General features: G+C 40.7%; 1 long non-coding RNA gene across 7 annotated transcripts in view; it reads left to right on the forward strand.

Moving 5' to 3' along the window:
• LOC110260213 (uncharacterized) overlaps positions 1–17,541 on the forward strand; it is a 282,336-nt gene that overhangs the window by 109,980 nt on the left and 154,815 nt on the right. For all 7 annotated transcript variants that reach the window (XR_014842916.1, XR_014842918.1, XR_014842915.1 and 4 more), the window contains exon 3: positions 12,150–12,239. This is a non-coding gene — a long non-coding RNA (uncharacterized LOC110260213). The remainder of the gene's footprint in view (positions 1–12,149; positions 12,240–17,541) is intronic.

Genomic DNA, 17,541 nt, shown 5'->3' on the forward strand with positions numbered 1-17,541 from the left:
CTGTCTTATTAAAGATTGTCTTTTTCCTCAGGACAGGTAGACCTGGTCCCCAGAAGCACTTGGAACATAGATCCTTGATTATAATTGCAACATCCATTAAAATGATAATATCAAATTCTTATAGCACTATTTAAATACTTGTCACTGTTTTAAGTTGTTTACCCATGTTTATTCATTTAATGCTTACCAGATTTTAGAAGATAGATAATATTATCCTCACGTTACTCTAGGGAAACTGAGGCATATGGAGGTTAAATGGATTCCTCAACTGGGCTCTTGTATTCCAGACCACCATTGCTTGTTCCAAACCACCTCACTGTGCTACTTCTCAAGGGCATTCATTGGCCAGGTTTAGAAGTCCTGCCTTCCAACCCAGTCATAGGCATGGTGAGTACTATTACTGAGAAGTGGTTGGCTCTCGTTAGAATACATGTGGGACACGTATGAATATACACTTCCTGAAAGAAAAGAAAGGTCCTGAACAAGCGCATTGCAAGTTCCATACATCGAATGTGTTAGGCAAGGCCCTAAACGCTCTTCCATCTCCAGTCCACCCATTCTCCTCACTGCCCCTTTTAATGGCCTTCTCGTCCGTCTAACCCTCCGGTCCTGCCCCAGAACAAGATCCTCATCTTTCTGGAATGCCACCCTCACACCTTTCTGCCTGTGAGGTCCCTTTCCGCTTCTTCTTCGATAGCCACGTTTGACTGGCTCTTCACCACTAAGTCTCCTATGGCTTCATGAGTGGACTGAGCAAGGTTGGTACCATGTTCTTTTTGCATCTTGCACATCTAATCCCAAGGCATTGTTGTTCCCCAGTTCTTCCACTGGACTGTGTCCCCCTGCCCAGAATTGCTCATCCCTGAACCTCCAACTGTGTGACCACATCAGACGGTTAAATAAAGAGATGAAAAGAGAAGTCAAATTGTATAGTACCTGTTCAGTAAAGTCCATTTTATTTTATTTTATTTTATTTATTTATTTTTTTATCTTTTTGCCTTTTTCTAGGGCTGCTTCCGTGGCACATGGAGATTCCCAGGCTAGGGGTCTAATCGGAGCTGTAGCTGCCAACCTACGCCAGAGCCACAGCAACGCAGGATCCGAGCCACGTCTGCAACCTACACCACAGCTCACGGCAACACCGGATCCTCAACCCACTGATCAAGGCCAGAGATCGAACCCACAACCCCATGGATCTGTTAACCACTGCGCCACGACAGGAACTCCAAAGTCCATTTTAATCATTGGTTTATTCTTTACATGTCAGGGATGCTGGAAAGGTATCCATTGTGCATATTCTCAATTCTGTACCACTGTGCAAACTTTAAATTAGCTTTATTGAACCTTCTCTGTAATCAGCAATTTATAGATGGGAAAAAAATGAAACTCAATGAAACTAAGAAAGTTGCCCATGGATATACCCTTGTGAGTCATAGATATACAATTGAATTCAAGTCTAGACTCCAAGAGATGATTTCATTATATGATACTGCGTTTTACACTAGAAAAGCCATGTCTCCTTTAAAGAAAAGTGACATTTATGAACTGAAAATCTCCCAAACACTTTAAGCATATCCAACAGAGATAAAATATGACCATCTATTTTAGCCACTGTATTGATTAACCAATTGATAATCAAGAAACCACACAGTAAACCCATTAACGTGGACATGAAAGCACAAAGGAGGGCCTGGTGTTTCCAGAAATGTTGCTATTGATTAAGTCATAGTCAGTCTGGCCTCCAAAATGCGTGAACGTTATGTGTGAATATGGAGCCACCATGCTCTGAACAGTAATGCTGTCAGAGCACTCAAAACCCCGGGTGCAATTACAGCAATTACAACGCTGACACCCTCGGCCGCCAGGGCTCTTTGGTGCAGAAAGAGTTGTTCGGTTCCTGGGGTTCGTTCTTCTAGTTTTCACTTAATCAGTCTGCCTTCTTGTAGTTTCAAATAAGCTCTAATCTCTCTTTTTGTTTCTTCCATTGTGTGTCTTCAGTAGAGGAACTCACCCCACAAGGAATAAGCTGCTAAGTGAACCTGCTGTTAACAATACCAAGTCCGGAATGGGTCCTGTTTTACACTGGCTTTTATTTATTTATTTCTAGGCTACTGCAAGCACTTGCTGTGCTGCTAGAAGTAAGAGTCCAGGTGTAAAAGTACAAAAGCTCTACTCGTGAAAGTGCTGGAATAAGAACTTTTCAAACTGGAATAGGCAGGCAAGCATAACTAGTAAAATTCAAGGGGAAAAAAAAAAACTCCATGAGTCAACTGAAGCAAAAAAAACATCTGGTTGCACCAGTTTCCGCCCTTTAACAGAAAATCTTATTATGCTTCTTCCATCAACAAGACTTAAGATGCAGACAGAGGAGGAGCATCCCATGCTCAGAGATGAGGGTATAAAGGCAGAGCTGCAGCCATCCATGCCCACCTGGCCGATGCTGGGAGATGCTTATGGGAATCGGGAAATGAGGGGAGGTCATCTGATGGATTCAGGCATGGGGGAGGGGGGAATACACCTGTTTCTCTGTGTATTTTCTGACGGCAGTGTGAGCACAGGAGTTCAGCTGAGTGAAACTGGAGGCTGGCAAGTGATATTGGCAGGGTTAGTTGAAAACAATATAAAATATCCGGCAAATTTAAGAAGGAAAGGTACTTATTAAAGGAAACTAAAGTAACTAACATATTTCTGGAAGGTTCAGAGTCTCTGCAGTCAGGAACAAAGATTTCCTTACCTGCCCCCAGACTTCCATTCTGACTCACCCACCACCATCCCAGTTGTAAAGCTGAGAGTCTCCTGTCCCGGGACACCCCTCCATCGCAGGCTATCCTACCAACTCCACCCTGCTCTCACAGTGGAACTGAGCCGGTGAAGATACCACTGTCAGTGAGCATAGAAACTACGGATTGTGCATCTCTGATATGAGAGTAACATCTGCTCCTAGAACCTGGATAACCATTCTTCCCAGACCCAGTTGGTTGAGTCCACTGCAGCTATGTCATCACCACAGTGTTGAAGGGTCCCTGCTTTCCACTCTTCCTAGCCCTTGATCAACGAGGTCTACCTCCGTAATAGGTCCTCTGATGGCTTACTGGAGTTTTCTGTTTAAGAGGGCTCTCTAAACACAAAGGAGGATCAAACGTTGCATTTCCCTAAAATAAGGACAGCTCTCAACTCTGGTAGCTCTTGAAGGGGCTCAGATAGAGGTGGTGAAAAGCTGAACTAAGGCTTGGAAAGCATATCAATTAATAGAGAAATATTTAGAAAGAAAATTGTAAGGTCAACTCGATATGTGTAGCTAAGGACAAAGAACTAATTGTTATCCAAGGATTTCTAGATGCGGTAACTTAATGCCTTTTGTTGCAGTCAACTAAAATTAAGACTTCAGGAGAAACAGAGTGTATATATAGAGAGAAATAATGAATGTAGGTATATATAGAGAGAAGTAATGAACTTAGTTTCCACTGAGTTGGAGGTGACTCTGGGACATGCAGGTGGAAAGACCCATTCTGCCAAAGCTGGCAGAAGTGAGCCAGTTCCTAAGAGAGGAAACTGTCCTTAAGGACAGTGTGTAATGTGGGCAAGATAGTGTTTACACCCAAATCTGATGCCAGGTCCTTGCTCTTTCCAGTACTTCTTACTGCTAAGATGATTTATATATGTGTGTGTGTGTTCTGTGGCTTAAATGTATCTTTCTGGCTTCAGAAGAGGAGAAGGGAAGATAACAGATAGTTAATAATTGTCTTGGAAGAAGTGACTCTACGTAGTAACCATCTAGAATGAATTAAAATGAAATATTATTTTACAAATGATGAAAGTGCGTTTCCAAGAGATGAATTTGCTTGACATTACACAGCTGGTAAACTGAATTCAGTGAGCTTTTCTTTCACTTGCTTGTCAAGTGTGAAGAGCTTATGGCTTATCGTGGTAGTTCTGGGAATGTGGACCCAGGACCAGCAGCATCAGCATTGCCTGGAATCTTCTTAGACATGCAAATTACCTGGCCCCACCCACATTCTATTGGATCCCAAACTCTGGGGGTGGGGCCCCCAAATCACCTCTCTGGGGGATTCCAATACTGCTCAAGTTTGAGAACTACTCGGTTATTGTATCATTCCAGATATGAGAAGGAGAACTTTAAAAACTTTTTTCCATTTTTGGATGAGATAAATAATTTAAGTGAGATACCATTTATAAAATCCTTAGCAGCTGTGTGCCAGGTATGTATTAGATTCTCAATGACTCTAATTGAAATATGATGAACCTAATAATTCAAATAGCAGAACAAACTTCACCAAAGACATTTTAATATCCTAAAAGCAAAAAAAGCTTTAGTTGGAATTTATAATGAATTTATATACTTTACATATTTTGACTCTCCATTTGTTTTTTTAATAAAACTTTCATGGCTTCAAATAATTTAGAAATGTTGCATACCTCAAACTATTTTTTTAAGGGTTTTTTTTTTTTTTTTTTGTAATCAAGTCTGCTAACAACAGAAGTTAGGAAATTAAAACTGGGCTGTCTGAAGGTGATTTGAGGCAATGAGATATATTTATTCCTCTCTCTGTTAGTGTTCTGATCCCAGCACACACTCATTTCTCTTAAAATTAGAAGTTAAGCTCTCAGAAGTAGCACGTTTCTTGTTAGTGAAGATAGTTTTTAAAAAGGCGTAATGGTCATTGCATGCTAGTAATCCAGCGGGGATGTACGAATTGAATATAAGAAAGTGCCACATCCCTTCTTGGCTCGCCTCCAGACTTGAGGTTCCAGTTTTCAGTGAAGCGTGTGTTAGAACCTCAGGCACACTGGTCCGTCACATCTCCCATGTTCAGAGCGGAGTTCTGCTTCTGTCTATGTGGGAAGCCCTTGGGCGATAACTTGGTGTCTCTACTCCTCAGTCTTTCTTTACGAAATAAAATGCTTAGGCAGCAAGACAGCAAAGATTCCTGCCCACACTGGCGGGAGTCTGGAAAAGATTTACCAACTCGCAAAGGAATATTAGATGAGGAGAGGGAGCGAAGCCATTGACTAGTGTGTTGCACTTTCCGAGAGAGTGTAAGTTGTTCCCCTGGAGATACGGACGTCATCCATTACACTGTGGATAAATTCGGAAAGGTAGTTTGCCCTGATTTAGCACTATGCTTAATTGTTTTGAAGACTAATGTGATGCAGTCATCCCTGCGTGCTGCTTTGTTGTTATATTTAAAAATAAATGCTGCACTGATTTGCTGTGAAGTTTCTCTACAGGAAGAACTTCAAGTTTGTAGCCTCAAGACTCAGAAATGAAAGCATCACCACACTAGGGGATCCAATTATAAGAGCTACGGTTTCTGTTCTGGTTTTTGTTTTTTGGGGTTGTTTTGTTTTGTTTTTCCTTCCGGCACATACTTTGGGCCAGCCAAGTGCTAAAAGTCAGAAAGCTAATGTATTTTTTCTAATCCTCAGAAAAACTGTGGAGAATTTAACAGTCCATATTGCACAGTAAGACGCCTATCTCCAGGCAGAGGCGTGAGTTGCTGTGTGTACCCTGGGAAATAAAACGTGGAGTTTGGATCCAAAATCATTTCCGCTTGACTCTTTCCCCAAGAAAAACAAACAAGCAAGCAGACTTAATTGAGCATGTACTCTTTGTTCAACACCAAGTCTTTTATATTTCTTTAGCTCATTAGCTGCAGCACCTCTCTGTAGGTCTATTGTTAGCCCCATTCTACTTCCTAGGAAGCAGTTTGCTCAAGGTCACAGACGTTGATCTGAGGGACGTGACTCTGCACCTAAGGGCTGGAGTCCCAAGCCCACGCCCCTAACGCGGTGCAGATCAGATACCGAAAATGAAGAAAGAGCACTGGTAAACTAACAACTGACATCACCATGAAAATCAACCTGCCTTCATCGGCTAAGCAAGGATAAAAATGGTTCTGTAACTATTCTCACATATCATGACAATTTGCAATGTTAAGTAGTAATAAATCTTGGGAGTAAATCCGCATTATATCCTAACAGAAATTTCTCAGAAGTGCTCTTAGGGTTGGCTGCCAGTCTCTTGGCTGATATCAGGTAACCCTTCTCCCAGGCACACAGCTTATGTTTCAGATAAGAAAAGCACTTGAGGAGAGATGTCTTGCCTCTGTGCTATTTCTCTTCTGACCACATCTGTTGAGAAACACTGAACACCATTCCACGTCGTTTTGAACAACAGTGGTCAAATACCATTAGGGAAAACTAAAAACCACCGACTCCCCCTTTTTTAATGGAAATAAATAAATTAGATAAAATTTGAGTTTTTCATTTAAAAGTGTATCTTTTGAGGAGTTCTCATTGTGGCCCAGCAGAAATGAATCCGACTAGAAACCATGAGGTTGCGGGTTCAATCCCTGGCCTCGCTCAGTGGGTTAAGGATCTGGCGTTGCCATGAGCTGTGGTGTAGATTGCAGATGTGGCTCGGATCTGGCGTTGCTGTGGCTGTGGCTGTGGCGTAGGCCGGCGGCTACAGCTCCGATTAGACCCCTAGCCTGGGAACCTCCATATGCTGCAGGTGCGGCCCTAAAAAGACAAAAAAAAAAAAATGTATCTTTCGAAGTTACTGTTGAGATTATTGGGATAATACAATTTTGAGTCTAAAAATTGGGGGTCTGTTCCTTCTGCACTGATGCAAGGAAAATGGCTAGATCAGCTATCTCTGGGTCACAAAACTAGTTAGGAGTTAGGCTAAGAAAGGGACACACATCTTTAAGTGTGAGCTTCTTGTTCCATTAGACTTGACCATACCACAGATTGGAGTATTACACTGCAGTGAAATGTAAAACACCACAGTTCAACTTCCAACTTCACTCTATAAGCATTTTACCTACAACATTGAACTATTAAACTGTTAGTTTTTCATTAAGATATATGAATAATACACTCCTTATAAGTTTGTGAAGATTAAATAGATCATGTTTGCAATATTTCTAGCATGACAAAAGAACTCCTAAACTTTATTTTATTTTCTCTTTTTAGGACCACGCCTGAGGCATATGGAGGTTCCCAGGTTAGGGGTTGTATTGCAGCTGCAGTGGCCGGCCTACACCACAGCCACAGCCACACGGGGTCTGAGCCATGAGCCATGTCTTCGACCTATACCGCAGTTCACGGCAACGCTGGGTCCTTAACCCACTGAGCGAGGCCAGGGATCGAACCTGCTTCCTCATGGATACTGGTCAGATTTGTTTCTGTTGAGCAAGAATTCCAGAACTACTAAACTTCTTTGTTCTTCTTTCCATTTTTCCCTCTAAGCCACAAATAGTTACAAAGAGTAATATCTAGCCCAAATAGCAATCTGAGTCAGCCATGGCACAGGCATGCAGCAAAAGCTGTTATTTTTAAATAGGAATGTCTCCTTGTATTTGAGAAACTTGTAGTAAACCTCTCCTGACAGAAGAACTCTCCTGAAGGTGTGTTTATCTCAGAGAAGCTAGTCCGTGATCTGCACAGTTAAATTGCGAAGGTAACTAAGAACCATTTGATATGCTAAGTACAGATGACAAGTGCTGATGAGGTTAAGAAAATGATTTAAAAGGGAATCATGTAATCTTCATTGAAAATGAGAGTAAACCTCAGGGTTCTGTACTCCTCAGAAGGGTTTTATTTATAAAATCCATGAACAAAAGTCTGAGTAGAGAAGAAACAAGGCAGTAGTGAGTTGGGAAAAACTATGGGCTCTGGTGACAGAGAACTAGAATATGAGTCCCGAATGTGTCAGTTGTACAAACTGTAGAACAATATGTGGGTGTATCAGTTAGCTAGTGCTGCATAACAAAATACCTCAGAACTTAGTGGCCTAAAGTTATAGCCACTTTTTACTTCTCAGGAATCTATAGATGGGAATTACAATTCTAGCTATCTGAGTTGAACTGGCAATGCTCACTCATCTATCTTTGGGCAGCTGCAGATAACTAAGCAGCTTTTCTAATCCTGGTGCAGCTTTCGCCCAAGTCTGAGGTCTCAGGTGGGATGATGTGGTATTCAGGTCTGTTCCAGATGTTTTATCTCTCACTGTAAGAATTCATACATGCCCTTACAGTGGACAGAGAGGAACAATGGAGAGAAAAGTCCACAAGGTCTATTGAAACTTCAACTTGGAACTGAGAGATACTGGTGTTCCATATTCAAGTCAGTCTGCATGAATGAGACTCAGACACATATTTTGTGATTATCTCTTTCTTTCCCTGCTGGCTGTGATTTACAAGTAGGTTTGAGGACAATGTCTTTGTCTTTTAAATGAATCATCTATTGATCATAATACTTTTTTTTATTAAATGTTGTAAATAAGCCAAACAGAAAGTGGAACAAACAACAACCAAAAAAAGCATCTTTATTAGCTCTCACACCTGAAAATTTCAGAGATAAATATGATTTCTATCATGACCAGCCATAGGGCCCCAAAGATAAAATCTCTGACTGTTTCCTCGGCTTTCCATCGTGGAAGTCACATTGTGAGCACAGGGTCTTGGTATGTGGTGGGGAAAGTGGCCGTCAGCAGTTTCAACAGTCCTTAGAACTTTATTAACTACAACAAGAGAGAGAGGAGAGACAGAGACAGACACACAAAGAGAAAGCTTCTCTTTTCTGAAATGCTGACAAACTCTACTATAAAGACTCCTTTATACAACTTGTATCACATGTCCAGCCAGGAGCTTGGAATAGTGTGTGCGACAGATGTAGACTAAGAACAGAGAAGGTGTGCATTCCCCAAAGGAAATCACAGTGCTATTACCAAAAGAAGAAAAAAGCAGAGACTGGACAGGCAAAAAAATAGCAGATATCTACAATGAATGGTATATCCCACATCTGTTTTTCCACAGCATGCTCTTACATCCCTTTCATTCTGTTGTAATCATGTGTTTTATTCTGACATATACACTGTTCAGTTATTTTCCTGAGTACAAGGAAAATGAATTTTATCTTGTGATGTCAGTATCCCTAGCACTGTGTATGACTCTTAAGTAGGCTGTTGTTATGTCTACTTTTTTTTTCTTTTGTCTTTTTAGGGCCGCACTTGCAGCATATGGAAATTCCCAGGCTAGGGGTCAAATCGGAGCTGCAGCTGCCAGCCACAGCCACAGCAACAGAGGATCCAAGCCGTATCTGTGACCTACACCACAGCTCACGGCAACATCAGATCCGTAACCCACTGAGAGAGGCCAAGGATTGAACCGGTTCCTCATGGATACTAGTCAAGTTTGTTAACCACTGAGCCACAGTGGGAACTCTCTATTATATCTACTTTTAAAAGAGATTGTGTTGGGAGTTTCCATCTCTGATTCCTTCTTAAATTGTTAAATTCATAAGGGGCATATGCATGATTCCTCTTTTTCTTTAGTTTTATTACCTTTGGATCCAGCTCTATATTTCCATTTGTTCTGCAGCCATGCGTGAAACAGAGTTGGGTGAAACAGAGGCCCCCTTTTGTCCTAGAGACTAGACATATTCCACTAGATCTATATCTTAATCTTGGACAGATTTAGAAGTAGTAGGTTGAGGTAGTAGCCAATAAAAGAAGATAAAAAATTTTAAAGCCTGGAGCAATCTGTTCCATGCATCCTGCTTCCATTTTGTGTACCCTTTGGTGCATTAGTCTCATGTGGGATCTTCTTTTAAACAGGGGTTAGGATCGTCTGACCAGGAAAAATCTGTGTAACTGGTGTCACAGTGGAACGATGAAAGCAAAGCACACAGACACTGGGCAGACTAGATGTTAGAGAAGAGTAGACAACAGGGAGAAAAGAACTGTTAATGTTTTCACTTTGTCAGGAAAGTTTCAGATACTCTATATGGCATAACTTTGTGCTCTTCCTCCAAGTCAGAATCCACCTCCTTGTCTTATCCCACCCCAAGTCCCATGTTGACTCTTGCCCCATCACCACCATGATTCCCAATTTCGTGAGAGCTCCATTTGATCATTCAGAGGTGGCCACGTGTAAGTGGCGCTTATACCAGCTGATGTAGGACAGAATTCTGACTCCTGAGATATCGACTGGGATTCTAACTCTTCTAACTCTAGCATTGCTAGACCTGAGTAAGGTGGCTTACCCAACGTCTCCTGTAGGAAGTAGGGGATAACCCACAGACACGCAGAGCAGTAACCCTGCATCAGAGGTTACAAAGGGATCTCGTAGACAGAGGGGGACTCAGAGATCGATCCTGCCCTCTGTCCTTCCCAAAGCCAGCTCCTCCTCTACTGGTCAGGATCTACTCAAGATACTGAAATCCCACCTGCAGTATTGACAAAAAAAAAAAAAAAAAAAAAAAAAAAAAAAAAATATATATATATATATATATATATATATATATATATATATATATATATAAAACCATAAAGGTTTCTCAATTAGATAAAAGTAATTGTATTCCTCTGCTTGGGCTACAAGAGGAATTGTATTCCTCTGCTTTGCCGTCTCAAAATACCAGACTGGGTGAGTTAGACAACAGACGTTTACCGTCTAAGTTCTGGAGGTTGTAAGTCCAAGATGCAATTTCTGGCTGATTTAGTGTCCAGTGAGAACAATCTTCCTGGCTTGCAGACAGCTGCCTTCGTGGTAAGTCCTCACTTGGAGCTTGCAGGGGCAGGCTCCTACACATCCTCTCCCCAAGGCCATAATCCTATCCCATCACCACCCCACTCTATGGCCTCATTTAATCCATGTTACTTCTCGACTCTAAATGCAGCCACCCTGTCTGTCTGGGACGGCCTGTTCTCGGACCCTAACGTGGAACCAGCTGGCAAAGGAGAGATACAGTTTGCAGAGTCTGGTCCCCCACAAGCAGGGCAAAGCAGAGTGGCTTAGAAGCTGGGAGACAAGAAGTTAATTATTTGCAGAGTCTATCCTTTGGGATACGCAGCATTCATATGTACCCCTCTGCACAGCTTTGGACTTCCGTACAAAAGCAGAACGGCTCTGCTTTTACCTGACAAGAGGCTGCTAGCCCCTGTCCCAGTGTCCGGGCTGGCCCGTACTCCCCCAGGACAGGAGACACACAGTCTTGGCAGTCATTGTGTTAATTGCTGACTATATTATTTACTGCTCAAATTAATCACAGTCCCATTAAATATTCTAGTACTAAGTTATACAATGAAATTTATTCTGCAACAGACTTGAATAAAGGGAAAGAAAAATTAATATGTAGAAATAATTATGTGCACAGAACTAAAGAGAAAACAGACAAATTGCCTAGAGCTCTTGTTTCTGCAGTGGGCACGAAGGCCATAGTTGATGTCTGTGACTTCCGTCTTTCTCCTCTTCAGTCCACATTCCCACTGCCTTCAGCCAGGAGCTCGTCTTGCTAATGCTCTTCACTGAGGGAATAACCCACGCCTTTACTTCCGAAGGGCCTGAATATTTTATGGTCATCTTATTTTGGTCGTGGCCATTTTCCACTAGCTTCTGCTATTAGCAATGGAAATATTAATCATCCCAGAATATCCTCTGGTTTTCTGACACAGCTCTCCTTATCTTAATGTGTAGCCACTACCTAGTGTCCTCCTAATAATGCGGATCAATCATTCTAGTCAATATAGTAACTCCCTTCCTTATTTTTTCATTTAATTGATTATTCTTCCTTTTGGTTCAATGGCATAAGGACCCCCAGTCTCAGCTTTGCACTCATTGGCTTATTGGTGTTATTGGAAACATTTCCCCCTGTCAAGCTAAGGCCTCCAAACTAGCAGAGTGTTAAAAAAATTTTTTTTTTTTTAAAAACATTGCCAGGATTGAAATCAGAAATTCTGTGTGGGTTATTATGTATAATAATGACAAGAGCTACTCCAGTGCCTCCTTTTTCAGTCTCATCTATTTTAGCTATAAGAAAGAAAGCACCTTATAATATGAATCGGAATTGTTTTAAGGCATGTATGGTACTCTGTGATAAACAAGACTTCAATTCTGTTAGAATGATGTCTCCAAACTGATATTATAACTGAGTCCTCAGTGAGCCAACCCTGTCTCTCCGTCATGCCAATACTTCAGAATGATGGGCTGTGTGATGAAACCACTTAATTTCATGGACATAAACATTGCTGGACTTCCTTTGTTGTGAAATGACTTTCTCGATTAGAAGTAATGCCATGTGGACTCTTATCACCATGAATGAGGCATTCTTTCCATCCGCAGATGCTAGTGCTGAAGAGGCATTATGACCGGGAAAGATAATGCTACATTCAGAATGCGTGGCTGTTCCCAAAGAGGAGGACTACAAGACATGTGAGTTCGTGCATGGTGGGAGATAGAGATGGATTGTAGGAAAACTTAGTTCATGGAACCACACTACAGGCCTGCATCTCTATGAGGCTGTCAGGATTCTTCTCTCTGTGAATTGGTAACTCATAAAAGAGTTTAGACAAAATGACATCATCACATACTTATTTCAGAAAAAATCTCACTGGCTGTTCTATAAATAAAAATGGATGTGAGCACGTAAGAATTAAAACAGAAGAAGAAAAAGACGATTGCAGTCATATGAGTGAGCCTAAAGGTACCTGTAACTAAGGGAGGCCTGAGGAACATGGAGGGCCAAGTACTTAAAATCCAGAGATTTTAGAAGATTAAATCAATAGAGCTTAGCAACTAATTGTGCATATGAAGGGTGAGGGAGGAGGGCCAGAGTAAAGGATGAATAATGGATAATGACAGGTGTCTAAATTTACTACTTAGAAGCTGTAAGGCAATGAGAATTATCAGAGAAGTTTCTGTGTTGGAGATGGCTATAACCTGGAGCTCTAAACGCCAAGTGTCATTGATTCTTTATTGGTTTTCCTGCAGCTGAGTGGTTCGTTGGTTCATTGCTAGCTCATTGTAAGCTCGCTAAGGATAAAAACATTACAGTAAACCCTTGGGACAAAGCTTCTCCTGAACAATGGTCTTTGGTTTAAATTTTAAGTTAAGCAGAGAATTCAGGAGTCAGGACTACAGAGTAGAGAATTAGAGAAGGCTAAGTGGACTTTCTAGAGCTTGTGTACAGGTGATAGGACTCAGGAAAGTGGTGAGCTGTGATTGGCAAGGTGTAGAGTCAGGGGTTGAATCAGGACTAATCAGATTTCAATGCTTGTTATGCTCTTTTATCTGTATTAAACATCTTGTAAGTCAAAAAGGCTGTCACAAGTTTGTAATACTAATATCATTAGCATGCTCAACACAGGAGTGCCCACATGTATTTCCAGGAGTTGTAGGCATGTCTCAGAAAGGGAAAATGATAGATTTTACTTGCTCCTTCTTCTTCTCTCTCTTTCATGGGCCATGATTTTTATAAATGGGTAAAGCCTTTCTTTGTATAGCCTATCAGAAGTGGCCAAGTTACTCAGCAAAGCTCATGCACTGAAGAGGCATCACTTACACAAGAATAAGTCACGGTTCAGAGCTGATTAATCAAATCTAATTAGGTGGCTCACTAATTGATCCCAGAGGCTATCACCATTTGACCTCTGGTAAAAGGGCTCAATATATTCAAACTCCTCTGGAGACAAATGAATAGAAATTCCTGTTGGTTGAAACCACATAATTCGATTAACCTACTTAGTGACTTCAAGGGTTGGTAAAATCATTGAAGTGTATGTTGGGTTTCCGCAAGAGATTGAATTGGAATTTACCTTTTTCTAGTGTTTTGGTGAAGACTGTCTGGATTGCAGCATCTTAGGTGCAAGCTTCAAGAAATGATAAAATATGGTTGGTCACTACTGCTTTGGAATCTATTCCTTATTTTCCTTCTTCCCTCCCTCTCTCCCCCCCCTCCTTCCTTCTTTACTTCTTTTCTTTCTTCTTTCATATTCAAAATCCCACAAATCCAGATTCTTTGGTAATAGAACAAGTCTAGATTAATCCATCAAAGAAAAAAGTGGTTGGAATCCATAACCACCCAAACTTATAAAATAAAAAGGTAAATTACAAATTGCTAACGTATCTGACAGACACTGAATTACTTAATATATGAAAACCCCTTTGCCAATAAATGAGGAGTCATAAACATATAATAGAACAACGAGTAAAAGGTATGACTATTCCAGTCAAGAAGTAGTAAATGGAAATAAATAGCCAGTGTAAACATGGGAAGCAGTCTTTGAAATCCTCATTAAAGAAACGCAGATGAAAGCATTAGTAAGGCCATACTGACGTCAGAGGGCTAACTCACTGGAAGCTTCTAACACATTACCTTCTGGAAAGGTTGTGCTTCTACAGGGGCGTTGAGAATACACAGTCCCGGTGACCCACACAGAGTTAAGTGTGTGCGTCCATGAAAGATATTTAATTTTTATCAGTTTAAAAGTATGGAAAAAGTACGTTAAAGTGAGACTACAGAATACAATAGCATTTTGTTAACTAAAACAAAAACTCAGATGTGTAGGCTAAAAAGGTTCCAAAAAGCTAATAGTTGTTCTTTCTGAATGGTAGGAGTAGAGATCTCTTTTACTTCTTCTGTTTGTTTATTTCAATTTACTGCAATATTCTAAATGGGTGCTACTTTAAGGATTGGAAAAGTTATCTATTTTATTAGAGCATTTAAAGAAAAAGTCAATGGCAATGCCGACAAACATCTCCATGGAATTTTACCCTCTCTTCTCCCATCTGAGTGTCTTATCTGAATCTCTCATTTTCCTCTTCCTTGACTGCCCAGTTTCCACTTGTCTCTGTACAAGGCCTTTGATTTTTTTTTCCCCCTCAGATACGTATAGATTTTTTAAAGTAAAGTTTCAATATAACGATCACCCATGAAAAATCCTGGTCATTCCTGCTCTTCTTTCCTTCTCCCCTGGGATTCAGTAAAATTGACTTGGTCTCTCGACCAAAGAGTGAAGCATCCAACTAAACAACCTGAAGAAAAATATAGAAACTGAGTGCCAGGGAAGAAAAACAAATTTAATTTACTTTTCCGACTCTACAGAGAGATACTTTGCCCTGGTTCTGAGAGCAGAACTTGCATTAACAAGTAAAAGGTAACTGAGTAAGGTTCAGATTTAGTATAAACATTTTCCTCCATAAATCAATTTCATTAAACTAGAATAAATTGCCTCAAGAAATTCAGATGCAACACATACTAGAATATAAACATATTCCATGCCTACTCTACTGGGGATTTAGTTTGTAGTCCTATTTATTCCTTACAACCATCTGGTGAATTTGGGCCCTATCTGCAAGTATTAGCCCAGTCAGTGGTGCTCAGAATTGGGAAGTGATTCTTTAGGGTCCCTGAATAAGTGGCATAGTCAGAATTTTGGGGGGTTCTGAAACCCTGCATCTTTCTCCTACTCCACGAGTAATTCCAAAATTACTTGTCAGTATCAGCACGGTAAAAGTGAAGCCTATAGAAGGCAGAAAAGAAGAGATAACCCCAAACAGAATAAAAGTAAGGGGAAAAATAAAGGTTCAAGACTTTTACAGCAAAAGCAGTAAGAATGGGAGTGATGGGATGGCTTCTCAGAAGAGAGGAGAAGAGTGACTATTCAGGGCCCCCGCCCATGACACTACTGGGGCTGCCATAACAAGAACTACAAACTGGGTAGCTCCAACAGCAGCACTTTGTTTTCTCACTGTTCTGGAAGCTGGAAATCTCAGATCAAGGTGTCAGTGGGGTTGGTGTCTTATAAGGTCTTTGTCCTTGGCTCGTAAATGTCCATCTTCTCACTGTGTCTTCGTGTGGTCTTCCTTCTGTGTATGTCTGTGTCCAGACGGCCTCTTATAAGACAATGATCATCCACTCTAATGACCACATTTTAACTTTAATGACGTTATCTCCAGATACAGTCCCATGCTGAGGTTCCAGCGGTTAAGGATTCAACAAGTGAATTTGAGGGGAACGCAATTCAACCAAGAGCATTCTCCTTCTAGGTGGAAAAGGGCAACACTACCTCTAATATTTTTCTTTACCAAGGAAATTTTCTAAGACTTCATTCCCAATATTATAGTCATTGGCGTAAACATTTAATTATGTGCTGTCTTCTATATGGATTGTTTCACTCTGAATCAGTATTATTTGTTTTCAGTCTTATCAGAATTTCAGTTCCTTAAGGATAGATCCAGTGTGTTATCTTTATTACCTAGAGAAGTGCAAGTACACACACACAGTGCACAATGAATGGTTGTGAACTAAAGCAATAAATAACTAATTCGTAGGAAAACAAATGAAAGTCTGTGGAAAGGCTCCCGAGGAGTCACTAAGCCCCTCTCTGAATCAGACTCTCCCTGTGTGGAGACAGGCCTTAGAAAGCTAAGAATGGACCTCAAAATGAAGGATAACCATCAGTAGAAACTCAAAGTTGAAGAGGTAGACTCTGTATGAGACACACAATTCAGGGACAAAAATAAACACTCACAGCCTAGTATAGGTCATGGAAAATGACTTGTTGAATCCATAGATGAATGAGACAATGAATTAATCGACAAAAGCAAAACAAAAACAAAAACAAAAAACAGTGAAAGAGAGAAGAAACAGTCAGAGACATATAGGACAATTTCCAGGAAGGTAGCCCCAAATCACATCCCCCTTCTGTGATCTGTTACTAAGTTCTCCCAAATAATTCTGATATATAGACCCTGAGTCCCCTAGATCTTCTTTGCAAGTGTGTTTACAAGGTGGATGGCTTAATTATCTGAAAGCCCGCCTTGCTCGTCCACCTTCTTTTGCTCCTACAGACCAGCTCTGGCCGCCAGATTTCTGAAACGAGCACCTTGGAGGAGTTCCATGGCAATCTCCCTGGAGACAGAGGGAGGATTGTTAATATACCTTTGGAAATAACAGCTCTCAGACACTGTAACTCACATTAATGTGCAATATCCCGGCCGCTCACTCTGTGGATGGGAATGCAATGTACTCATTCTGGTTTATTATAAAAGCATTAAAATGGGCTCTGTTGGTTAATCATGATGACACTTTCATCTGTTTGGGGGGGGTTGAGTTGTTTTTTGTGGGATTTAATCATCCCCTTCTTGAATTTTACCTTCTGGAAATGAGTCTGAGACATGTGGGGCTGGATCTAAGCAATGCATGTCTTCAGCATATGTTTTTTTTTTTTTTTTTTTTTTGCAAATTGGAGCCTCAATCAAAACTCCTTTCAGAATCATGGAACGTTATTTAATCAGTGTGCACCCACTTGGTGCTAGATAATGGGGGGGGCATATGTGGACCTTGACAGTATAATCTCTCATCTAAGCCTCAAAACAACATTGTAAAGGGAAAGAAAATTTTAATGTATCCATTTAAAAAACAAGAAAACTGAGCCTCAGGAAGGTTCATACATCAGCTCACATCACTGAACCAGTTCCTGCCATCCTTCTCCTTCACTCTCTTGATTTCAAGTTCTCCGTAGGCAAACTTTGGCTTTTTTTGGTTTTTTTTGTTTGTTTGTTTTCTGTTTCTGCTTATTAATGCTGCTAGAGCATTTTTTAAATTCTTTTATATAATGATTTTTATTGACATAGTAATTTTAAAATCAATAATAATTTTAAAGTAAAAGGCCAGGAAAAAGTTTAGGTGTGGGACTTAATTCTTTGGACATTGCCATTGAATTATAAAGAT

Source organism: Sus scrofa, chromosome 4 (genome assembly GCF_054392235.1).
Source record: "Sus scrofa isolate SSC_HxYL_T2T_F1_AM1 chromosome 4, Sscrofa_HxYL_maternal_Yorkshire_Landrace_v2.0, whole genome shotgun sequence".
NCBI classification, from domain to species: Eukaryota; Metazoa; Chordata; class Mammalia; order Artiodactyla; family Suidae; genus Sus; species Sus scrofa.